The 26975-nt window shown below is 39.7% G+C and overlaps 1 long non-coding RNA gene across 1 annotated transcript in view; it reads left to right on the top strand.

The window, feature by feature from the left end:
• Nucleotides 1–352: 352 nt before the first annotated feature.
• LOC142661121 (uncharacterized) overlaps nucleotides 353–26975 on the top strand; it is a 109770-nt gene continuing 83147 nt past the window's right edge. The window contains exon 1 of the long non-coding RNA XR_012850646.1: nucleotides 353–516. This is a non-coding gene — a long non-coding RNA (uncharacterized LOC142661121). The remainder of the gene's footprint in view (nucleotides 517–26975) is intronic.

Raw genomic sequence — 26975 nt, 5'->3', positions numbered from 1 at the left:
TGTTTCATTCCAAGTAAGAAAAAAAATAGAGAATAGAATTTCATTTTGATTTATTTTGCCAAATATTAATCTTCTGATCTGCACTTCCAAACACCCAGATAATCAATTAAAATCTGTCTCAATCACATAACTCCCGGCGTATTTTGATCTGATCTGGAATTTTTCTGAACATTTTAGTAATTTATGTGCTTGAATGTGTAGAATTTATATTTGCACTTTTGGACATTTGCTTTTTTCCTGAACACATGTATCTTTTTAATTAAATTGTTAGTTTTTTTTTTAATCTAGGGAGGGCGTGAGGGAACTCATTAACGACAGTACTTTGAAGGAATATGATCTTTTTTTGATTAGATCAAGTGTATTTTATGGAAGAGCCAGAACTGATGAAGAAGACTCACTGATGGCGATGAATACATGATCTCAATTTATCTCACTGTCTGCATAAAGAAACCATTTGATCTGTCACAGAAGCCCAACCAAGAGTAAAAAAGACATTAGCGACAAAGCGTCAGAAAGGTCAGTAGAACACGCTGGTTAGGAAGGGGGGGATAGTTTTTCACAAATAACACGTCCAAATATTATATATAAAAAAAATAATAATCTGCTTCTAGGGATAAAAAAATAATTTGTATCTGTTTTCCATAATGAGTCACTAGATCAGTTTATATTGACTATTTTAGTCTTATTTATTCTTATTGTTTACATTTTAAATTATACTTGTTATAGTTTGGCATTTTTATTGGCATAATTCATTTTTATTAAAAATCTCACCATCCCCTTTGTATTACACTGAAAAGGGTGAAAGGGTAAGTGGTCGATGCAACTTCCTCATGGTTAATTTATCTTTGTGACACTAGCGTTACATAATATAGAAAGAAAATTAAATCAATTCAGAATTTTAGTATATGAAAAAGCTGTGATGTAAATAAGTGTTTTTATATGTAAAAAAAAAATCAACAGCCTACTTTTTAATCAGGAATGGAGGAGCGTTTCCTTTATACATAATAACTGTCGGAGGAAGACGTGTCAGTGCTGCCCAAAGAATATACAACCAATCAGATTTAAGATTGTTTTAATTTTTTTTGTGGAATGAAGTGGAGGCCATACACATTAGACGGCTGTCTACACAGCCAAAGACCTGCATGCTTAGCTAAGCCGAGTATACGCGTCTAGTTTAATGGAGAGAGAATATTAGGGCTGCTAGGCACTTCTGGCAACAGCTTCTCTCCCGCGGCAAATGTTTATATCCTAATCCTTCTTGCTGCCATTGGAGGCCCACGTACACATTAGGTTCTCACCATCATTAAATGTGTATGGGCAGCCAAAGAAGTGATCTGATTGGTTGCAATTTCTAAAAGATACAAACATAATGCTAAATACCCAAAAACTTAAAATAACACAGAGACAGAAAAGGGTGAGTGTAAGAAAATCAGACTGTAATAGAAATCTTCTACCAGAGGGCTATAAATGTAAAAGACTCTTAGTTTTTCGTATTGTATCGTTTTGACAAAAGTCAAAAGGAAAAAAAATGTTTTTCTAAAAACACGATGGGTTATAGCATTTGCAGTAGTTGAAGGACACATACACAATTACAGTACTAAAATCGGTTCATTTAGTGTAAACAAGGGTGCCGAGCTTTATTGAAGGCTTCAGGACAATATACAAACCGTAGTGGAGCTCTGCGTTAGAATCCTCAACCATCAACATCCGCTGTGGTTGAGTCTGGTGCAATCTTGGCATCTTTAGGGGAGCCCTGCCAGATATGGCTCAGAGCACAATATTTATACATGTATGCTGGTATGACAATGGTATAGAGGTACATTGACCAATCAACACTAAGATTACACTAAGTCTATTGAGGGATGCGTGATGCGCGAAAAGATCGGACATGTCCTATTTTCGCACAGACCCTTCACACGGTCTGTGTGAACGGCCACATTGAATTACATAGGTCCGTGGGACGGCCGCTGTTTCAACGGCCGTCCCACGGACGTTTAACACGCTCGTGTAAATTAGCCCTTAGAGTCGCTTAATACACTTAAAGACAAAATAGCTGTCTGTTACGAGCAGCAGGCCTGCACTCTCGTCACCCCCTAGCTGTGAATCAGCAGCTAGGGCAGTTGCCAAAGGCAACTGTTACACAGCACATTCATCAGTGCAGGTCAGATGACCATACTGATGTGAGCCACTGAGGCGCGTTTGGGGAGAGCGACCTGATTGGTGTACCTCTGCTATATAATCCCTGCTCTCATCATGAGAAATCACTTTATGTTTCTATTTTACCAGCCTAGTTTATCCAGCTCTGTCTTGTATTTCCTCAGTTCTTGTTTGCTTCCGGGTTTGGTCTTGTTTAGTCAGTTTTATTCTGTCTCAATTGTTTTCTGTTCTTTGCCTAGTTCCACTGAATCTTGGATCTGTTTCATTTGATTTTCATTTCCTCTGGTTCCTATTGTTTTTCTGGTGTTGTATTAGGTACCTTGTCTACAGATTAGGGGCAGTGTTTGGGACAGTGAGCGTTAGTGATGTCTGGTGTTGGTGTCAATGTTCAGGTATAGATCTAGGGATAGTTATAGGGTTAGCTAGAGTTAGGGTCAGCTTGTTGTCATCACCCATCAGTTACCTTCATCCCTCTTTTATCATCATCTTGTTACCAGCCTTGTCTTCAATCGGTGAGTACCTGTTTTCATGTATTCCTGTTGCCTGCTAGAATTGTGATACATGCTCCATATTTTCCTTCCTTTTGAATGTCTTGTTGGCTCAGAATTTGGCCCTACTGTAAGCCCTTGTAACTGAGTCCTGAAAGATGCCGTTAGTCCCCTAGTTCTGCTGTCATGTGGCCATCCATTATATTGTCTCTATGATACAATGCACCAAAATACCTATTTATAGTTGCGATTTCACCTCAATGCTTCCACCTGATTTCACCTGGAGTTTCACGTATTCCCTATTCGGTATGAATGCATTTGTCTTTGTTATATAGTGATGGCTATTTTTTTGTACATTCGTACCAAGCATCTACTGTATATTGTGGTCACACAAAAAATCCCATATAGACCATCACTGAGCAGCTGATACAAGTCTATCCAGTTTTATGTCTGTCTTGTATGGCTTGAGACTGGATTAAAACCATGATGTGCTTATTTTTACTGTTAATACAGAAGAAGGGAATTCTTTTATTCTGTGGAAATATTTATTTTTTATAGAAGTACAAATACTTATCTTTAAATATAAATGTTATTTGCTCTATCTTGTTGTGTTTGTGTCCTTTTTTTTCTTTGTCCAGTGAATGGGGAGATAATCATAATTTTAGAGCGTACTGAAGCTGGTATGAAGGTATGTCAAGAGACTCGAACCTTCTCCCCTAATCTCTCAAATGGTTTACACTAGTCTAAAGTCAAGGGTTTTTCACTCTAAAATGGCATTATCTCCTTAGCTCAGCTCATATTTATCAAATATGGCACTGAATTACCAATCAAACTCTGGAAAATGTTACCTTCCTCTCATGCAAAAATGCCTGGATGCCGGCGTCTGCATCTTGTCTCAAATTCTTTCCTTGACATGAGCTCAATTTAACTGTGTCCATAATTCCTTCTCGCTTTGCAGAAGAAAGTTTAATTTCTGCACACGGTGAGGCAAACCATTGCTTTCAATCCAGCCCATTCCGGCGTGCAATTTTCACTGACGTGTGTAATTCCTCCACGACATATGATATAAACACAGCAAAGAATGATGTGTGGGCAAGTACAGGCAACAGGCCCGTATCTGTAAACAAGCATTGAGATACTTATGAACATGTCAAGAGTTATAGGAGCAGATTTATAATCACTTTAGATGTTGTAATGTAAAGAAGATTCTTCTTTATCCATCGTCCATGTTCAGAAAGCTGAAGAGCGATGTACCCCAGTGGGCTGCCACCCAGCGTTTTATAAACCAGCTTTGTAAGTTTGGATGTCACGTGAGCTGCCATTTACCATTTAAAATTGACAATTTCCTGTGCTTCTTGTTGTCTGTCTATGGTGAACAATCTTGCTTGTTCAATGTGAACCCTGGAGGACTTTATCCGTGACTGAGGTGTTTCCTGCATGGTGGACTTGGTCGTTCTAGGGGTTTTAATACCTTTGTTAGACTTTGTGGACAGGTGACAAACCATGAAGCTCCTTAGAACCTTATGCACAATCATCTAGTTGTTTTATCGTCTTCCATAGGCCATTTTGCACTTTCAATTCTTAACTACCCTAAAATTTTAAGTGGAAAGAACGCAAGTAATACAAAATATGAATGGACTCATTGGTTAATGTCTAACCAAGTTAGGTAGCAATTACAAATTTCTTAACAACAAAAAAATGCTTTGTTGCCATCTACAGATAACGGAGGTCCAATGTAGGTTGTTAAACCAGTAGTTTATCATAAGAGGTGGAAAACCAGTTCAGAAGTTATTGTCCACTAAAACTACACAGGCAAGATCTAATTTTAAATGTGAAAGTATATGGGTAGTTGTTTAAGGGCACATTATCTACCACCTGCCTCGAGTACCCCCACCTGGACATTCTTAAGGATTTAAATGGTACACTAATTGGGGACATAGTTCCTTCTCTACGTCATGCAAATGACACTTGGGGAACTATATTAGACTTAAGTGTCAGATAACAAAATATTTGATTTATGTAATCTAAAAATATATTAAAGGCGTTGTCCGGGCATGGACAACTGATCACCTATCCATAGGATAGGTCATGAGTATATGATCGGTGGGTGTCCGACACCCGGACCGATCAGCTGCTACTGCTGCCTCCGTGCACCGGATGTCTATGCCAGAAGCAGATAGTTACGGTCTAGAATGGCGGCCGAGCTGCCGTACTGTATTCATTGTTACATAGTACGGTTGAAAAAAGACGCATGTCCTTCAAGTTCAACCAAGGGATGGGAAAAATTTCTACATATTGACATAGGAGCTGATATTTTTTCGTTCTAGAAAATTATCTAAGCCTTTTTTAAAGCCATCTACTGTCCCTGCTGTGTCGACTCCTGCGGTGACTATTCCATAGATTCACAGTTCTCACGGTAAAGATGGCTTGTTACCTCTGCAGATTGAACCTTTTTTTCAAGTGAATAGGAGCAGAGTTGCCGCTATGCAGTGTATTGAGCCATCTGCTTCCGGCTCTGAACTCAGCATACACTCCTTAACATCCGGCGCCCGGAGGCAGACGTAGCAGCTGATCGGTGAGTGTGAGTCCCCCACTGATCGCATACTGATGACCTATCCTGTGGATAGGTCATCAGTTGTCCGTGCCTAGACAACCCCTTTAATAAAACTATCTATACTGCATCTATACTGTAATTTCAGACTTGTAAGTGTGTCTAAAGCCCCTGCATGTGGGAAAACCCATGCCCTTGAATATAATGGGAACATTGGAATTTCTGCAACTTTCCTGTAGAGTTATTTTTTGCAGTGTCATTGGCTTAGGTTGCATTTTGGGCTCAGTTGCTCTTTCAGGAGATAGAGCGTTTCCAATGTGCATTGTCACCACTGGTATTTCTTTCCTAAACAGGCATTACTTCTGTGCAGGGAGGACACACATCAAGTAATCAGCAATGTAAGTGTTACCGAATGGGGCTTATATGATCTTTGCCCCAACTAATTTCTGACACTTGATAAAAGAGCAAAGAGAGATAGCGAGCAGCTGGTTTGAGATCTGTTTTCCCAGTTTAGAGGTCAGCTGTCCTTTGTTTCATCGTTTAATGCTGATACTATGACACTCCCAGTAGAAGATGACAAGAAAAAGCACGTACTCAATCAAGCCTGGAGACTGAGGGCTCGACAATGAACGTGATGAATACTACTTGCATTACCGATCTTTGGGTTTTGTGTAAAAATCAATGCATGTTAGAATTTATGGTACATCGTCCAGAACAAAAGCCACGTCTCCACATACGTCATCTGCTCTAACTTAATACCTTTAGGAATAACTATATGTAGCAAGAAATATAATAGACGGGTAATGTTTCTAAACTCCTGGGAGGGGAAAATGTGCAGTTTACCAGTCACCAGCTGTCTCCTGTGATCAGATTGAATATAAGTTAGTTAGTTTTACTTCCAGAGCTTGCAGAGAATATGTTTGGCTAGAAATCGAAATGTCTGATCTGTTATGCAGTGCAGAGAGACTTGGATGTATTGGAAGGAAATGTGAGCTTTTCATGATGTAGAATATTTGAACGATTGTCTCTTATAGCTCTGACTTTATCAGTTCATGTGGCGGACAACAATATACATTCACAATGTTTTTTATATGAATGTACAATCTAACCCCACAGGGATAGTGATTTTTGTTGTTGACTGAACCTGAAGATTCATGAATTCATTGAAACATATATAAGTACTCTCAGTGGACCTAACAAGTCTCGTGAATGGGTAGGCCGAATTCATACTGATGTCACTGGTCTCTAGTGAGTGAATAGGCTTAATTCTTATAGGTTGCATTCTCTGTGATGTCACCGCCAGTCTCTAGTGGCTGGAAGGCTGCATTCTCAGTGATGTTATCACTGGTCTCTAGTGAATGGATAGTTTGCATTCTCAGTGATATTGCTGGTCTCCAGTGAATGGTTAGGTTGCGTTCTTTGTAATATCACTGGTCTCTTGTGAATGGATAGGCTACATTATCTGTGACATCACTGGTCTCTAGTGAATAGATAGGCTGCATTCTTAGGGGTGGCACCGGTCTCTAGTGAATAGATGGGCTGCATTCTTGTGATGTCAAACCACCCAACTTTAAATTTTTATTGAGTATTGATTTAGTGAATTAATTTGATAAATGTAGGCTCTGTTCACACCAGATCCATAAACAATCTGACAGATCTATTAGGTATATTTTTTTTATTCTTTATTTTAACAGAGATTTTCAATGTATGCATTGCATAAGAGGGGGTGGGGCAGGAAAAGGCCATGTAACAACCAGGGCCAGTAAGCAACAATCAAATGAGACAGAGGGGGTAGAAGCATGCAGGCCCCAATCACTGTAGATAACTATTATAAAAAATGAAAACAGTAGGTAAAGGAAAAAAGAAAAGAGAATGAAAGGAAAAAAAATAAATAAAACAACCACCCCACTATCCTCTGCACCTCAAGGGGCATTTCAAGTGTTCCTGGGAAGGGGAAACAGACAGGTGGAAGGAAGCAGTATCAATAAGCTATTATTGCTTTGTGTACCTCAATGGCCTGGTACACTATGCAGTGATGCCAGGTACATTGATAGCTTTATCTGAAAAGTAAGGTCCTCCATGTGCCGCAGGTCCTCGGCTTTTTGAAACCAGACCCTGAGAGACGGGGGTTATAAAAGTTTCATTAGGACCAAGATGCAGAATAGGATAAAAATCTAGTGGGATTTCACGCGATAAAGAAGTATGAAGAAGGATAGGGAGAATGGGATAGGAAAATCTGAGGTGGAAATGATGCTTCAAACTTTCTGCCAAAAGGGTTTTAGTATTGGGCAGTCCCAGAATACGTGATGGTTTCTTCAGCAAGTTGACAAAGCCAGCAGTGTGACGTAAAGGTGGGCATCATGGCATGTAATTTGGCAGGTACTTGATAACATCTAGAGAAAAATGTATAGCCGACTGTCCTGTCCATGGCTGCGGGCCATCAGAGCCACTCTCCCCATGACAGCCGCAGCCACGAGTCGGCGAGCGCTGGCCCCAATCTCCTTCCCAGGAGATGCCAGCACTCGCTTCCACTCACCTCAGCCGGATCCCGTAGGACTTTGATGAAGCATCAGGCCGTCAGTACCCTGGACTATGAGGGGTCCAGCCCCCTGCTTCGATGCCTGAGCGTTGTTGTTGTTTCCCTAGTTTGTCTATGCAATGGTCTCCTAGTGTGTTCCTGTTCCCTGCATTCCATACTATCCTGGTCGAGTACTGTGCTGAGCCAAAGTCGTGCCGTGCTGTATACCATGCCTGTCCTGCTTTACCTCGCCTGATGTCTACCTGCTGCCTAGTCCCAGCCAATCCTGCCTTGCTACTGTCCGAGCTGCCACAGGTACCCTATACGAACTATAGACATTGACCTGCGCCCTGTTGGCCAGCTGCCATACCGCCAAGGCGGTACGGCCCAGTGGGTCCACAAACCCTAAGTGACACCGAGCTCTTGGATACGGCTAGAGATAGAGGAGCCAATGACTAAGCGGTTTAGTCTCCCACTTTGCGTTTTCAGAGAAATATAGATCTAGGTCCCCCTCCCATTTTCTCAGGAAGAGGGTGGAGGTTGGGATGAGGGGGGCACCAACATTGCATTAATTAGGGACTGGGCATGTCTCAGTGGGCCCTTGTTAGAGCAGAGAACTCCACAAGGCGTTTTAGTGCAAGTAAAGAAAGATAAACGGGAAGAGTTTAGGAAGTGATGTAGTTGATTTGCTCTCCAAAGGTCAAAGGGGAACGGATCTGTAGTGTAGTCCGGAAATTCCAGGAAAGTAGTTGTTCACCAAAAAGTGGAAGGCACGCGAGCGACTGGGAATGTGCATTGGCAAGGGCTTTAGAAGATATTGGATCCTGGGGTGTACTTTCATCTTTATGACTGTACAGCGGCCAAACAAAATAAAGGTTCCAAGTGTCCATCGGTTGAGGTCTGTTTTAAGAGTGGGAATTTTTTCATTGAAAAAGCCTAGAAGCATGCGAGGTTAAATGGACCCTGAGATATTTCAATTTTGAAGAAGACCAGCGGAAAAGAAATGAGAAAGATAAGGAAGAGGGAACTGTAGGCGGTAGAGAGATATTAAGGGCCTCAAGTTTTGAAGATTGGTTTTGTAATTTGAGAGGGGAATTGTATTGTGACAATTCTGAAGGAAGTTTGGGGAGGGATACTAAAGGTTTGGAGATATAAAAAAAACAACAAAAAACGGATCATCAATGTAATCAGTGACTTTGTGTTCCGCGCCTCCTATAGAGACACCCAGTGGCGTAGCTATAGGGGTCGCAGTTGCGACTGGGCACCAAAGCCTGGGGGCCCACAGTGCCCCCACTGCCACACAGAGCCACTAATGATTAAATAAATTCTCCGGCGCTTTCTGGTTACGGGCCGGTCTCCTTAGACATCACGGACGCATGGTACACTCAGTGTACCATGTGACCGTGATGTCACGTGAGGGGCGTTCCATCCAACGTGGAAGATCCTGCAGGTGAACTGCAGAGGGGACCCGTAATGTATTGTATTGTGCTGTCTGCGTTTGCAGTGGAGAGGGGGGCTGTTAAATTACAGCCCCCCCCTCTCTCCACCGCAAACTGCACAATACAATACATTACAAACTGTGGGTCGCGACCTCCTGGGGGGTCATGTGAAGACCTCCGGAGGGTTGCGAGTCACTCACCGAGGTACCGGTTCCACTCAATGCTGGAGCAAGGAGCCGTCAGCTCGCCGGATGGAGGATCCTTCTCCTCCTTTGGTCTGTGCCCTGAGCGGCTCGACGCAGACAAATGCGCGATGTAGTGACATCATCATGCTAGTCTGCGCCGAGTCACTCATAGCACCCACCAAAGGAGGAGAAGGATCCTCCACTCGGCGTGGGTACGGGTATATGTAAGTAATTTTATTAATTTTCTATTATGCACATATGGCTGCATTATATTGTATGGAGAGCTGATATGGCGGGTCATTATACTGTAGGGGGGCTGATATAGGGGGCATTATACTGTATGGGTGGCTGATATGGGGGCATTATACCGTGGGGGCTGATATGAGGAGCATTATACGGTGTGGGGCAGCTATGGGGGGCATTATACTGTATAGGGGCATTATGCTGTGTGGGGGCAGCTATGGGGGGGCATTTTACTGTATGGGGGCAGCTATGGGGGGCATTTTACTGTATGGGGGCAGCTATGGGGGGCATTATACTGTATGGGGACAGCTATGGGGGGCATTATACTGTATGGGGACAGCTATGGGGGGATTTATACTGTATGGGGGCAGCTATGGGGAGCATTATACTGTATGGGGGCATTATACTGTGTGGAGGCAGCTATGGGGGCATTATACTGTGTGGGGGCATTATACTGTGGGGGCAGCTATGGGAGCATTATATTGTGTGGGGACAGCTATGGGGGCATTATACTGTGGAGGCAGCTATGGGGGTATTATACTGTGTGGGGGCATCTATGGGGGGCATTATACTGTGTTAGCATCCATGGGGGCTGTTGGGCAAGGCAGCTGGGCAAAGGCACCTGCAGGGGTTTGGTGGTGATGGGGAGGGGCAGGGGGCCCAAGTTGAATTCTTGCACCAGGGCCCATGAGACTTTAGCTACGCCCCTGGAGACACCAGAGATATCCGTGTTCTGGGGTATGGATAAATATGAGGGGGGGGTAGGGGGTGGCCCTGGTGGGTACCATTTATAATGGGAGAGGACCCCATTACTGATAACCGCTGCAAAGTGTTGCAAATGAGGGCTAGGTATCTGTTTTTTTTCTTCTCGATCGAATACTGCAGCATGCTACGTTATTCTGGCCATCAAGAACCTGATATGAAAGAACTAACACAAGTAAAAACTTTTTGTCTTACTTACTCTGGATCACCAATTGCACTGCCCAGGGTGCCTTGCTTTGTAACTATTGTTTTAACAAAAAATTTTACGCTATTTCTTTATCATTTCTACTATAAACTATATTACATTTCATTGTCCTGTGGTGTCGGAAAGATAATATGTATGTGGATAGAAAACTACGACATGCACAAAAAAGAAAGAAAAATTATCCGGATCATTGTGATTCACAGTCGTATGAAAGTGGATATTTGGCAAGAGTCCATTATTATCCACTGACTGCACTTTATTGTAAATGCATCTAGAATACCGTATACAATACGTGAACTCTGTCACACCTGGAGGAATGGATTTGAAATGACCAACCCAACACAATATTAATGTACATTTTCACCCTTAAAGTTGCAATTAACTGTATAAATTATTGCAACTAATAATCACTTCTAATATCTTAATCATAAAAAGGGATTTTGTAGTTACATCTTTTAGCCAAAAAATAGGGGAAAAAAAGTGTAAGTCTTTCTGGGCGCCAAGGTAATATGCTAAATAAAAATGTATTTATCCCCTTAAGGTCATTGTAATTTGGTGCAGTGTAAGTGAACATTTGGCACCATTCCACCTTGGAATCCTGGCTTAAGAAACTCATCTTATCTAGATGGACTAGAAGTTTACAAATGCATGTTTAAAATGTCCAAAGTTTTGTCAGGGACAGAAAACAAAGTGCTGGGCCTACATGCTATTTTTCATATTCTACCCTTGTCAAGCACTGAGGTCATATATTTCCACAGTATTTAAAGGGGCTGACCACTTTTTGACAACTCCATTTCAAATACATTAGTCATGAAGAGCTTATAATTGACACCCCCTTTAATAAGGACTAACTAACTGATTGTTGTACCTAGAGTGCAACTGTTCATCTTCATGTTCATTCCGGCTGCAAATAAAAGCAACTTTACATGCAGCGATTTTTTTAAACCATCATAAAACGATTGGTGATTTAAAAAAAATGTTCATGAGGATTGGATTGACATGCGAGCGATCAAAGCGATCATCAAAGGTGACCGAGAATAGTTCCCTCCTGCCCATTTGAGGAGTGTTATTGTTGCCTAGTGGCGTATGTCCTGAGAGCTGTGCGCTCGGCAGCAATGCCTAGTGTACATGTCGCTACAAGCTACAATTACATTTCCAGATTGTGCCACTGATAACAATTATCTTTACGACGGCACGATCAATCAAGATCAATGTTGATCTATACCTGCATTTACTCTGGCCAATTATCTTTGGGATCGTGATCGTTCATGATGATAGTTGGCCAGAGTAGGGATTGTCCACATATAACGGATTTGCTGTGGAAAACTTCTGCATCATTTATGCATCAACTAGCAAACAGTCTGCTGCGGAAAATCTGCACCATTTTATGCATTTTTTAGGTTGGGTTCCCACAGAGCAGATTTGCTGCAGATTTTGCCTGCATTTTGTAAGCCAAAACCAGAATTGAATGCAGGAGAGAATACATATAAGGCCTCCCTTTATATATTTCTTCTGTTTAGGTTCCGTCCCTGGTTTTGACTTAAAAAAAAACGCATGCAAAATCTGCAACAAATGTGCACTGTGGGAACCCAACCTTACTGCGGAAAATAGTGCGGATTTTTGCTGCTGAATCTTTGGTGCATTTTTTTCAAGGGCTGTGTGATGCTGATATTTCTTCTTCCTGTGATGTAATTTCCAGCCCCTGTAAGAAATTCTGCAGCATTTCGGCAGCAAATTATGCTGTACATTGAAGTTTGCTGCGGAATTGCTGTTCCTCATTGATTTCCATGGGGAAAAACGGCAGGAAATCAGTCCACTTTCCACAGCAATATGACATGCCGCGGAAATAAAATTTTGCACTGCAGGTGAATTTCCGCAGCGTGTGGATGACATTTGTTAAATCACACCCACTTTGCTGCTACTGTGTTCCGCTGCATATTTCTGTCTGCAGTTACTACGGAAACTACGCAGCAAATCTGTTACGTGTTGACAAGCCCTAAAGGATCTTTTTTTTTCAGAAACGGCGCCATATCTGTCCATCGGCTGTCAGGTATTGCAGATCAGCTCTATTCACTTGAATGGCATTGAGCTGATGACTGACATGGCACTGTTTCTGTAAAAAAAAAAAAATTCTAATCCTGGACAACCGCTTTGAAATATCCACTCTAAGTTCCTAATTTTGGGACCATAAATTTATTTTTTAGGTTGAATTTTAATTGCCTTTAAATATGGATACTGATTTCATAATTATGTAAATATACCAAGGTTGTAATTCTCCTTTACTGCATTACAATCCTATTGTTTGTCGTTGATTATACACCACTTCAATTTTTAGCATCTGTCCAACAATGTTACACAAATGCAACCGAAAATCCTGCAAAGGGAACATAGATCTGATTTTTGTATTTATTTTTTTTTATTCTTAACCTGTTTGAATTTTTTCTTTCCATCATTTTATGGGGTTAAAATTATGTTACTATTTATTAAACCCTAATTCCATTTGTTAAAGGTAAAATATTGACTTTTGTATGAGATTTTTTTATTTCCCACTATATATCTTTTTTTGCTTTTGTATTTACTACGTATAACTCACTAATCCACTTTGTTTTCCCTTAGAATTATATTTACTTATTTTTAGTTCGATCCTGCTCCAACAAATGTGAAATCCTTTACTAATCACTTTATACGTGTAGGACACAAATGAGGTCTGTAATCAGAATACCTTGAGCGCACAAAGAAATCTTAGTGTAGATTGTAAGCCCTTGGGGCAATATTTCACCTCTCCCTGACATCATTATGCACAGAGCACCTCATGAGTATTACAGCAATATGTCTTTCTCTTTACATCATGTACCTTTTCACTGTAGAGTTTTTCATTGTATTCTATTTACGCCATCTTTCAGAAGTTGTGTAGGAGTTACTTCTCCAAGTAAAGTTTAGTGGAAGAGAATTTTTAAAGGAGAAATACATTTTTCATTATGTATTTTTATATATATATTTATAAAGTATCTAACTCACTCATATGTGAATAGTTGAGGTTCCATGTGAATAGTCATGTATGAAAGACTTGATCACATATTTGTTAAGCAAATGGGACGTACAAACATGAGGGCTGCCCAATAACAAAAATCTAAATTTGTGCCCGCTTGCTGAACTGGTTGAAACTACCACAACTTTTTGGAAGCTGAGAACCTGGCATTTGTATATCCTTCTACTCCCCATCAAATGTAGTTAAAAATGGCAGCATGATAACTTGTCCATATCCCTCTTCCCCAAATTTTAATGTTAGATAGATTGTTGAGCAGGTTCACAATACCCATAGGAAAGGGGTTAATGTGAAATGTCTCTCTCTTCCATGGACTTCGAAGCTGCCTGTGGGGGTTTGCCTTAATGGCATGTACCCCCTTGTTGAGCACAATGGAAGATTGCCAGATGTTCCATTGAAGATATGCTAGAATATTATAGTTTAACATCATAGAATGAAGGTTTATGATGAAGGGGAAGACTTATGACTCGAGGTTGTTCAATTTCAGTGCAGTGTTGACTACCTACTGAATTAAGACCAAGAAAAAGGTAGCAATACTGTGACCTTTCCGACTGTCTCATCTTGGTACCATAAATCTTCTACTCATATAGGGTGAAAAGATTCAAGGTTGGGCTACTTCATGATGGTCACAAAGTCGTCCTTGCCTTATCTGATCAAGGTTGTGCCTATATCTGAAAAAGGCATTGTTTAAAATAGTAAAACACAAGTAAAAATCATCAAAAGAATTTTTATTTGTGAATACAATACAAACTATCTTTCGTGTACACCCATTTATCAGATTAAATACAACTCCTCCAAAACTAAGCTCAAAAACACAAAATATAGATAGACAATGGGTAATTATAATGATGAATTTCTATGCTGGTGTTCATGATGTCATAAACCGTGAAAGCAAAGTTCAAGTGGTTTATAACTGTCACACCGGCATAAGATAGAAATTTATCTCGGTAATTGCACGATCGTATCTCTTGAGATATTTTTTTTTTACATAGTGGAAGAGGTCCGTCCAGGCTCCAGCAAAACGTCTCTGAGGATCCATATTAGATAAGGATTTAATATTATCAGACTAATTCCCATCTTCTTCTGTGCACTTAAAATTACTTATTGTAATTTTGACTAGTGTGGTACCCACCCAGAAGAAGTGCAAAGTAATATTTTAATGCAGACAAAAATACTAATTTTACATTTGTCATTGCTGGGATTAATACGTTTCTTTCCCTTTTCTTTTCTTTCTTTTCTATTCTTTCTATTATTTTTATTCTCTTTATTTTTTTCTATTTGTTCTTTTCTTTTTTCTTTCTTTCCATTTTTCTTTTTCTTTCTTAACATTTTTATTTTCTTTTTTCTTTCTGTTCTTCTTTATATTTTTCTTTTCTTCTTTCTTCTCTTCTTTCTTTTCTTCTTTCTTTTTCTCTTTCTTTCTTTTTCTTTCTTTCTATCTCTTTCTTTCTTTCTTAGTTCTTTCTTTTTTCTTTCTTTTTTCTTTTTCTTTCTTTCTTTTTTATTTTTCTTTCTTTCGATCTTTCTTTCTTTCTTTCCTTCCTTCTTTCTTTCTTTCTTTCCCTTTCTTTGTTTCTTTCCCTTTTCATTCTTTTCTTTTCCATTTTTTCTGATCTATTCTTTCTATTTTTTATTTTTCTTTAGTTTTTATTCTCTATTTTTTTCTAATTTTTTTTCTTTCTTTCTTTCTTTTTTCTTTCTTTCTTTTTCTCTTTCCTTCCTTTTTTCCTCTTTCTTTCGCTTTGTTTACTTTCTTTCTCTTTGTTTCCTTCCATTTTCTTTCTTTTCTATTCTTTCTTATCTATTCTTTCTTTCTTTCTTTACTTTTTATTCTGTATTATTTTTCTATTCTTTCATTTCTATTCTTTATTTTCTGTCTCCCTTTCTTTCTTTCGTCCTTTCTTTCTTTCTATTCTTTATTTTCTTTTTCTTTCTTTCCTTCTTTCTTTCTTTCTATTCTTTATTTTCTTTCTTTTTCTTTCTTTCTCTCCCTTTCTTTCTATTCTTTATTTTCTTTCTTTTTCTGTCTCCCTTTCTTTCTTTCGTCCTTTCTTTCTTTCTATTCTTTATTTTCTTTTTCTTTCTTTCTTTCTTTCCTTCTTTCTTTCTTTCTTTCTATTCTTTATTTTCTTTCTTTCTTTCTTTCTTTCTCTCTTTCTTTCTTTCTTTCTCTCTTTCTTTCTATTCTTTATTTTCTTTCTTTCTTTCTTTCTTTCTTTCTTTCTTTCTTTCTTTCTTTCTTTCTTTCTTTCTTTCTTTCTTTCTTTCTTTCTTTCCCTTTGCTTCCTTTCCCTTTCCCTTTCCTTCCTTTTTCCTCTTTCTTTCCCTTTGTTTCCTTCCTTTCTTCCTCTTTCTTTTTCTTTCTTTCTTTCTTTTTCTTTCATTTCTATTCTTTATTTTCTTTCTCCCTTTCTCTCTTTTCCTTTCTCTCTCTTTCTTTCTTCCTCTTTCTTTCTTTTCTATTTTTTCTTTCTTTCTTATTTTTTTTTACCTTGTTAACGTCATAATTGCAAATCTGCCCATGATGTACTTGGGATTCTGGGAGTTTACTCAACAGCATTTTATACTTTGTTAAATTTTACAACGTTTTGTATATGAAGGTACATTAATGTCATAGGATCTGTTGCTTACAACCTGCAGCAATCTGTGGTGGGTCATGACTGTCAACTTCGCTATATAGGAATAGTTAAATATACACACTTAAAGCACAAACATGTGCAGACTGGTATTGTGGAAGCTTTGTTTTTAAACATTAGTAGTAACAAACCAGAACAAATTGGGCTCTAGTTTTTGAAATAAATGTTGTCTTATTTGTGTGACGCACATAGACCAGGCAAAGTTTAAATCCAGGAATACAGTGGTAGTTCATGGTATAAGGTGCACTAGATGACATAGATCAAACCGACATCTCTATCAAATCAGCACTGCTCTCCGCTCTAAACTCACAGAAACCACTGAAACCCAAGTACATCCCTCTACAGTCTGGAGATGTTTTTCCAATTGTGCTCTTCATGGAAGAGTTGATTCCAAAAACACATTCCCCCAAAGTGGTGATGGAACCAAGAGACATGAAAACCTAGAGATGAAAACACTAGGACTGGGTAATGAACAATAGCAGGTAGTGCTCCAGACTGATGAATACCTGATGAGCATTATATGGAGTGTGACCACTAACAGCAGAAGTTTGGGGCTACACTGTGACAAATGGAGTTAAGGCCCTTTTACACGGGCCAATAATACGGCAAACCAGCGTTCATATGAACGCTCATTCCCGATCATTGCCCTGTGTAAACAGGGCAACGATCAGTCATTGAACGAGCAAACACTCATTCACTGGCTGAATGTATCGTTAATGCAGCACAAAATATTATGTTTGTCGGCAGCACATCTCCTTGTGTAAACGGGGCGACGTGTTGCCGACATGACGGAAATGCATGGGGACGAGCAATCGTAGGAATGATCGCTCGTCCACATACATAGCTCCTTGTGAAAGGAGCAAACAAGCGCCGATCAATGAGCTGTCTCGTTGATCTGAGTTCGTTTTTACAGCCAATATTGGCCGGTCTAAAAGGACCCTTAGTGACTATCAGATTATCACCCATCAAGGAATACTATCAATGAGGCTTCTGGTTTTTCCCAACATCGCCAAGGTGACAAAGAACTATGAACACAGAAGAGAAGCAAGAGTTTAGCAAGATGGTATGGTCTCCACAAAGTAACAATCACAATATTACACTGTAGGATAATCTGTAAAGACAGAAGTAAAAAGCAGTCAAAGCTTGCAGGACATATGTGGCAAGTTTTCAAAAAAGCTTCACAGGCAATTTACAAAAAATTTGTGCAACAGTTTACATAGGAAAATTAATGCACTTTCAAAGCTTCTTTATAGTCTTTTTTTTTTTTTCAATTTCTTTTTAGATTTTGGGTAATGATTTTTGGTGCCTTTACATGCATCTTATCAAATCTGATGAACGGTCGGTATTGGTAATACTTTTATGGGTCATTCCGTACAAGTAATAGTGAGGAGCGTCCTTACAAGAGCCCCGCAGTAGACAGCAAAGTCTATAGTATATATCATCAGATGCGACACTTACTGATTGTGCTGACCATTATGGTGGCACAATTAATGTAAATCATTGATAAACAGCAGTTTTATCGTTGATCTTCATACACTGCAAAATTATTGCAATCATCACATTGAAACAATCGAATCGTGAAGATGTAGATAGTACACACACACACACACACACACACACACACACACACACACACCTTTTATACTAATGTCTGATCTAAAATTTTGCTTTTCATATGTAATAATAAAAATTTTGTTGGGAAAGGTTATTGATCTACATTTCATGAAACGGGGCAGCGACCTCGTGTTTACCTCTTTCAATGTCGCGTCATCCAAAACTTTGTCCAGATCCGGTATTGAAAATAATAAATCGAAATGTCGACAATGATTTTTAAATCTTATATAATTTCATATACGAGGCAGAAAAAAAAAAAGCCGCTCACAAATTTTAGGCAGTAAATAGACGAGCTGGTCTGACTTGGACAGGAAAGCGCTCAACGCTGTTATAAAATAAACTGATTTACACTAAGAGATTTATAAATCTACACCTCCTGCACTTGTCCTGTGACTTCAGTATATTTCTTTCCGTTTACCAAACTTGCATTTATTTCCAAACCACAAAGGTTTGATTTGTAAATCATTACGCTGGGCGCTCGGGTTTGTTGAAATATTTAAATGTTCCATAAGTTAAGAAATCAATTTCGATATTTTGCTCTAGATATGCAAATAGAGTCGCAAATCTGCAGCCGGTGTCAGGCGAACCTTAAATGTAGGGTTTTGATTTACAAATCCCTGCGTTACACGACTGGCAGCAGAAGTGAGTTTGTAAAACACTGTTTTACAGCATCAGACTTTGCCAAACAGGTTCTCATTTTTATTAAACATCTGATTTATGTCTGGTGCTCTCCAGAGATTTTTCATAAAATAACACAGAGACAAGACGTTTTTTATTTGGATTTCGTCTAGGTTGTTGAGAACGTACAAAAGAGATTAGTTAAATCAGCTCAAAACAATACAAAAAACATAACAAAAAAAAAAAAAGAATGTAAATACACTGACCGCATCAAACGGGAGTTGACAAATGTCCCCTATAATGGAACCCCCATACAGAAAAAGTGCAACCTGCATAGCGTAGTCCACGACTTCCTCTTGGTTGTTTGGTTACAGTATTTTATGTCATATATGAGGTCATTTGCCCTGTTTTTTAAGATATAAGCCCATAGTATATTACAGGATATTCACACAAAAAAACAACATTTTTGTTATGGCAACATTCATTCAATGTAGGTATGATGTATTCTTTATAAAAAGTTTAAAATTCCACCATAGGGGGCTCTTACTAGTGAAAATCAAAAAATTATATTTTTAAAGATACTGTTTCCCATCATGTAGCACAGTTAATCCTGTCCCTACTAGTTCATAAAGCACAAAATGTACAATGTTGTGACAATGGAGGAAACATGCACAAGACTGACAGACAAACAAAGAGGACAGGGTGAGAATAAAGCAGCTAATGCTGGCCAAACTTTAGCAATTTCAGACAGCCGTTATTCATACAATTTGACGTTCACACCATAAGTTAAAACAACAAATTAACTATCGATTTTTTTTTTTCCATGAACTATGGCGAGGTTTGAGCTTTTATTGATGGGATGCAATTCTGTCATTTGGCATGAACGACTTTCCAAGAACTTCATCCAACAACGACCCAAAAAAAAAAATCAACCACAGCAGATTAACATTCAAACAGTCTTCGGTCAGGGTCTGTGACATGCGTTCGTGTCGCGATAAGCTGCCAACAGTCGGCAAAAAATAGACCAAAATAGCCTTTCTGGGCCATCTAAAGTCTCCAGCTTGTGGCCAGCCTATGTTTCGTAATATACTTATTCATTTAAGCAGGTTTCAGGTGGCCGTTGTCAGGGAGTCACAACTTGAGCAATTCTCCAGAGTGTGAGTTTATGGAATTGCTATTCGAGCGTGCAGGTAAATCGGCTACCTCAAGTCCGTCACCACTCTGGTCAGCAGAGTCTAAAGCTACTCTATGGTCTTCACCAGAGCCCACCGCTAGGCAGTTTGGATTTGGCTGCATAGAACTCAGGTTGCTTTTACAGAATATGGTGTTGGACAAGAGGTGCAACTGTAGGCAATACCAGAACGGATAACCAGACAAGCCAGAGGGGTAATCCGCAAGCAGAGTACAAAACTAGAAGATACTAAAAGTCCAAATCAGTGAGCAGAGGGTAAATTCAAAGACAAGCTGAAGTCCAGTTTAAAGAATCCAAACAGTCAAGGTGATATCGGGTGTAACCAGGAGCTTGATCAGAACATGCATACACAAGAGAATCATAAGCAACAATGAGAAGACTGAACAGATTCAAATACTACACTCTTGGCCCTGATCGGTAGCAGACATAGAAATTAGATTGGCTCTGCATCTCAAACCAGGGCCGCCCGGAAGCTAGGCTAGTAGTCATGATAACCTTAAAGTGACGGACGTTTTCTAACAGCCGTAATATCTGTAGTCAGCCTTACAGAAGGAAGACCAGCTCTGGATTACAAACTGCTGCTCTAGCAAGTGAAATTCTAAATGGAGTAAGAATAGGATTCATGACCACATGTAGAGTTGTGGATTCGGGTGTATTTTATTGTGGTGTTCATAAAGTCCTTGTAACAGGGTTACACTTTCCTGCAGGTGTCTAAATTCCATACTTAATTGCAAAAAAAATAAAATATATATATATATATATATATATATATATATATATATATTGTGACCTGTGGATATTAAAAATGTTTTGAAATACAACCATAATCCATAAAACCTAATGGAAAAAGGTGTTTTTAATTGCTTATCTATACGCTTCGTCTTGGCGCCATTTAAGCCCATTCTCTCCTTTAAACCTCTCTCAGAAGCCAGGGAACTAATGCTATGGTTTCTCTTCTAAAACCTATCAATACATCAACCTAAACATCTCACTATTTTATTGTCCAGCCGTCACACGCATGTCCTGTCTTACCTCAAGGTTGCCTTTCAAAGATCTCTGAGGCTTAAGTGACCTAGATTTGTTATAATTACTTTCTGAATTTATGTTACAGGTATTGATGGATGTTTAACTTATTAATGGCAGGTATTGTACCTAATAATATTGTATGGGTTAGTACAGCAGCTCTTAGCCATTTGTAATGATAACTATTTTTTAAGGCCATGAATCACAAAGATTGTCTGTTCTTGTGCGCATTAATAGATGAATGGTGGAAACAAAAATAGGGTCTCAAAACCTGCGCAAATAAACAGACGTTAGCCTGCTAATTGTATAGGACTGGACAGTTCTTACATTATCTATTGTTTTAATGTGCATGTACCTCAGCCCCTGACATTCTTGAGAAAAAGACACAAAAAAAATGCTAAATACACAAAAAAATCCTTACAAAACTACTTAAAAATAAAAAATATATAAAAGATATTACACCCATAAAGGCATGATTACACTGGGAGTTTGTTTTTATGTTTCAGAATAGTTATTAGTCCATCAGATTTTCATAAATAATTTTTTTTAACTCTTTGTTGCTGGTTTATAAAAATAATTCCATGTGAATGGGCCTATGGGCAGATTATATGGATCCTCCGTTTTTTTCTGCCATCAGATTCTATGTTTATTTTGCTATGGTAGGCTCTATTCACACTGGCGTCACAGGTTTCAAATGTAACAGAAAATACGTTGGATAGCAAGGGACCCTTTTGCCTTACAATGGGGTCCGTTAGGTTCGGCAAAGACAACATTGGTTTTGCCTGGAAAAATATTGATGAAATGAGTTCCTCACAGGTTACAGATGGACTGAAAGAAGTAAATAAAAATGACATATTAGGGTAAATATTCTTAATGAAGACATGTAACCCAATAGCTATCACTGTGCAGCGCCAAATAAAAAAAAAAATACAACATAAAATACTCAGCTATCACTTTCTAATTATAGGAGACTAGTTGATTAATTCCGGTCTGCCCGCCGTTCCCTTCTGTGATTCAAGATTATCAGGCAATTATGATACCTAAAACAAGAAATGCCATCTAGAAAAACAAAATGATTCCTCCAGACAGTTTGAAATCTAAGTGTTCTCCACCAGCGCAGTCAATGTTAATTTTTTTCCCATCTTTTATTTCCTGGGAATACAGGGGGTTAAGGAAGGGAATCTCCACAAAACAGTTTGAGATAAAAGCCAGTGACATCGCCTTACATTGTAGTCTTGGCCTCCAGTTGATTTCACAATTCCTCGAAGACGCTCCAGCATTGATTCTAGATCTTATTAGTCTGTAGCTCTCACTTGCCCTGTAATCTCTAGTCCTTGTATGAGAACAGCTGGGACAGCCACAGCTTGTGTACAGACCCCCTAATTGTGACAGCATATTACTACGTTTCCTGGTTTTGTACAGTCCTAGTCATTGGGGTCAAAACTTTGGTCAATGTAATATTGAACAGGCCTCCCTGAGTGATACTCTGTATCTGAACAAATCACATTTCACAGAAGGATACACACAGACAACTTTATACACACTCAGTTGATACAAAGTTTATACACACTCGACATAAGCTCATCTGTGACTCCAAAAAATATGCATTTTACCACTTATTTTTACAACATAAATCTCAAAAAATTGTTCTTTGTTTAGGTTAAACACTACATCTTCAAGTGCCATTAGATTTAGACCCTGAGGCAAGAATACCTGGGTCACCTAACATGTTTCATAGGTTTTATATTGTTTCAATGTGCGTTAAACCCAGAACATTACAGATTCAGCAGTCAGGAGGTTATACACAAAGCAATGCAAGAGTTGTGGAATCAGACTCTTGAGCAATGAGATCATGTCTTTACATGTAGCTCCTTTTCAGCATAAATATTTATAAATAGAAGATACTTTAGTTGTCTTGGTTTTGAGTAACATCCAGAGCTGTAATCATAATTCTGATGACTGCCACTTGAAATCCATCTCCAATGTTCTGAAAGATCCCTCAACTCCTATAATTCACTGGACAAGATTCAACACAGCCACTTCATTCTAGTGGTTATCAGGGATTCCAATTATTGGACTCCTTCCTAAACATATGTCATCAATATTTGTACTGTGACAACCCATTTAAGGGGGTTATCTGGTTAAGACCATCCCAATTCAAATGCCCTATTAGGGAATTCTGAGTAAATGGAAAGGATCCTCCCTTCAGGACCCCTTTACTCCCTCCATCATTAACAATAGTGGAGTTTCCTTACGGCTTTGGAAGTGTAGTGAGGACACGCCAGTTGCTTCTGCTGGTGATAACTGGGACTGCTACTGGGATCATATCAAAATCATCTAATTGTTGTAATCTTTTAAATAAAAAGAGATTTTCCAAACTGGGCAGCCCCTTTAAACTACCACAACAGAGCTCATTGCAGACAGCGAACTTGCAGAGGGCAGAAAAGAAAAGCGAAGACCAGTAACTTGAGAGCTAACAGGAAAGGAGCAAAATTCTGAACGCACCCTTGGAGGTGACTGGAGTGTAATGTTCAATATAACTTAAGAGCAGTACAAGATATGAAAAGCTAAATATGTTATTCAGGGTTATATGAGGATTTAAACTGTAAATTCTGCTCTAAAGCGATTCTTTGCAGTAAATTTTCATAAGTGCTGTTTCCATTATTATATGTTATATCAGATTCTGTTCCCCCAAAAAAATATATACAGAGTATTGTAAATGAGCTTACGTAAAGACAACCTATCATTATAATTCCTTCTTTTAATAAGTGAACATAATATTCTTATTTCTAACAAAGTAGTGTTAAAAACTTCTGTCTGGTTCCTGGGACTGCTATTGGGACCTTCTAAAAATCTGATTGTTGGGATCCACTTTAAACAAAGGGGTTGTCTAAACTAGGAAGTCCCTTTAATCTACCACAAGAGTGGCAGAGGGCAGAGAAGAGAAGTGAAGACCAGAAGCCTGAGCGCTAACAGGAAAGGAGCAAAATTCTGATAGCACCTTTGTGGATGACTGTGGAGTATAAGACGCGGTAAAGATATGTAATGGCAGGAAGGAGGTGAAGGGAAAGTGAGCCCTAATCTACCCACCGCCCTGTCCCTGCCTACTAGCAACGACCCGCCCTAGGCGACGGGGTACAACTGGGCGGCGGTCCCTACGCTGTCTAAGTGCACGGGAGAACAAACAGGGAACACGCAAGGGAAGGGGCAGTAGCCCACGGAACGCCGCGAGGAAACGGAGCGGGAATGAATAGTCAGGACCAGGATGAAGTGGAGTATACCAACGTGAGCACGGAGAAAGAAGCAAGCCAGGGGCAAAGCGAAGCAGGTTAAGCGGAACTGCAGCAAGGCAGAAGCACGGCAGAAGCAGGCTGGAGCAAGCAGCAGTGGGGCCAGGAATCCAGAAGAATTACAAGCACTGAGGAAGAGAACACGGCAGGTAATAAAGGACAGGGGGCGGAGCTAACTCCGACTGACCAGGCCGCGATAGGCTCTCCCACTCCTGAGCCTGCCACCCTGGTTGGTGGGAGACGGTGTCAGTCTAACAGGTCTGGCCTCAGGTGTGGATTGATTAATCCCAGGAGTATACCTAGACGTAGTACCTGGCAGATCCCTAACAAGATATGAGGATTTAAACTGTAAGGGTCAGACAGCGTTTTTTTTAGGAAAAACGCCACATTCTTTGTGTCATTTCTTCTGCCGTTTTTGCAACCAAAAACGCTGCGGCCAGTTGTTAGCTTGAAGTCAATACGGAAATATAAAATGCACTAAAAATATGGCTTTTTTTGTGGCTTTGCCAGTTTTTCGGGCATTTTGTGTTTTTTTTCACCTAGATCTCCATAGACTTTTCCTCTCCAAAAAACACAAGTGTCTATGTGTGTTGCATATTTTTAATGGCTTTTTTAAGCTTTTTTTTAATTTATAATAAGTTATGTGTTGCAAAGAAGAATCTTTTCATCACATGATCTTTTAACCACATGATTAGCATGTGGAAAATGGCACACAAAAAAATGCAGGTACCATCTAACTAAAAAAAAAAAAGTAATTTTTTTTTAGATGCTTTTTTATGGCCCAAAATAACGTGTTCCCCAAAGTGTGTGTGAAGGAATCCTAAATACTGCTCTAAGGGGAAGCTAGCAGAGGGCAGAAAAAGAAGTGAAGACCAGTAGCTTGAGAGCGAACAGGAAAGGAGCAAAATTCTGAATGCACCTTTTGGAGGTGACTGGAGTATAAGGTATACTATAACTTGAAGGGGTTGTCTACGACCAGACAACTAATGACGATCAGCTGCTCCGGCTGCCTCTGAGCACCGGACGTCCATGCTTGAAGCAGATGGCTCCGGTCACGGAATAGAAGCAGAGCTACAGCTCTGCAGCACGACCGCTATGCAGTGGTTGGAGCCATCTGCTTCCGGCTCCAACTACTGAATACACTTCGAAACATCCGGCGCTCGGAGGCAGCCGGAGCAGCTGATCGGTGCAGGGTCCAGGTGTCAGACCCGCACCGATCATATACTGATGACCTATCCTGTGGATAGGTCACCAGTTGTCCGGTCGTGGACAAGCCCTTTAAGATCAGTACAAGATCCGAAAAGCGAAATATGTTCGGCGTTATATGAGGATTTGAACTGTAAATAATGCTCTAAAGCGAAGCTTCGCTGTAAATTCTCACACGTGCTGCTTCCATTGTTATATGTTATATCAGACTCTTCATATACTTTTGGGATTAATAAAAGCGAAAAAAAACAGTACAACATCAGCATTTTCAGCGAGGTTAAGTGAAGACTGAACCTATCATTTTAATTCTTTCTCTAAACTTCACTTTTAATAAGTGAAAATTATATTCTTATTTTCAGCAAAGTAGTGTTATAAAATTCTGTCTGTCAAGCTCGTTTAAAAGGCAGAGAAAATAAATGATCTGACGAAGTCCGGCTATTAGACAAGTGAGGAAGAGTGATTTCTATAAAACTGTGGCGCTCTTCTTTAATTTCACTCTCAGTAGTCTTTTGGGTCGACTACATTATTAAATAAGTGATAAAATTATATTGGTGCAATTGCATTTTTATAGATTTCTTTGGTCATTGTTCTATTTTTTTTTTTTTATTCTTCTTATTTTGGCATTAATTGTTCTTGTAAAATATTATTCCTTAGCTTTTGTTACATTGTAATAATTGGTCATGGCCACTCAAGAAAATAGCCATCTCTCCCTGCGAGCGCAGCCGGTTGTCATTTCTTCCCATGTTGATCCAGAAGAAGGAAAAATAAAGTTATTCCTGTAAACACACAGCTGATTGGTTGTAGAAATCTCTGCAAATCAGTTACACTTATCTGAATGGGGTTGTTTTGGCGGCACGCGCATGGATTTCTGGAAACTCTATTCAGATGAATGTGACAAATTCATACATTTCTCCAACAAATCTGCTGCAAGTGAATATACCTTTATCCTTCTAATTTTAGTATTTGACCAAAAGTGGAAGACTTGAAACTGTGTTTTTTTTTCTCCCCATTGGAAATAAATAGATGGATCTGTGAGGTTTTTGATGTTTGAGTTTGGTAGTATAATGCAGCATGATATGTTATTAGGGCCATCCAAGAGCAACAGACCTGCCTGAAAAAATATATAAATGTGAACGGAGTCCTACACTGTTTAGTTTGCACTGAGGTTATAAAGGCTGACTTGAATACTTACAGGGGTATTTCCGCTAACATTTATCACCTATGCATAGGATAGGTGTCACGTTGGGTGTGTGGACCCACTGGGCCATACCGCCTTGAGAGTATGGCAGCTGGCCAACAGGACACAGTCTATAGTTCGTATAGTGTACCTGTGGCAGCTCGGACAGTAGCAATGACAGGCTCGGCTGGGACTTAGGCAGCAGGAAGACGTTAGGCGTGGTGTAGCAGGACAGGTGTGGAATACAGCACGACTACAGCTCAGCACGGCACTTGACTAGGTAGCAGGGATACAGGTACAGGAACGGGGAACACTGGGAACTAGAAAACACTAGGAGACCATTTGCTAGACAAACTTAGGGTACGACAACAACACTCAGGCATGGGTGGGAGGGGCTGAGCCCTTCTTATAGTCTAGGGTGCTCATGGGCTAATTTTAACATTAACTTCAGGTGCGCGGGCTGGCCCTTTAAGAGCGGGCACGAGCATGTGCGCGCTCCCTACGGTACCCGGCCAAGGTAAGCGGAAGTGAGTGCTGGCTCCTCCTGAGGAGGAGACTGGGGCCAGCGCTCGCAGACCCATGGCTGCGGCTGTCACGAGATGAGTGAGCCTGACAGCCCGCGGCC

Source organism: Rhinoderma darwinii, chromosome 9 (assembly GCF_050947455.1).
Source record: "Rhinoderma darwinii isolate aRhiDar2 chromosome 9, aRhiDar2.hap1, whole genome shotgun sequence".
Lineage (NCBI taxonomy): Eukaryota > Metazoa > Chordata > Amphibia > Anura > Rhinodermatidae > Rhinoderma > Rhinoderma darwinii.
The sequence above is the reverse complement of the archived record's forward strand: the minus strand, read 5'-3'. Positions and strand labels throughout refer to the sequence as shown.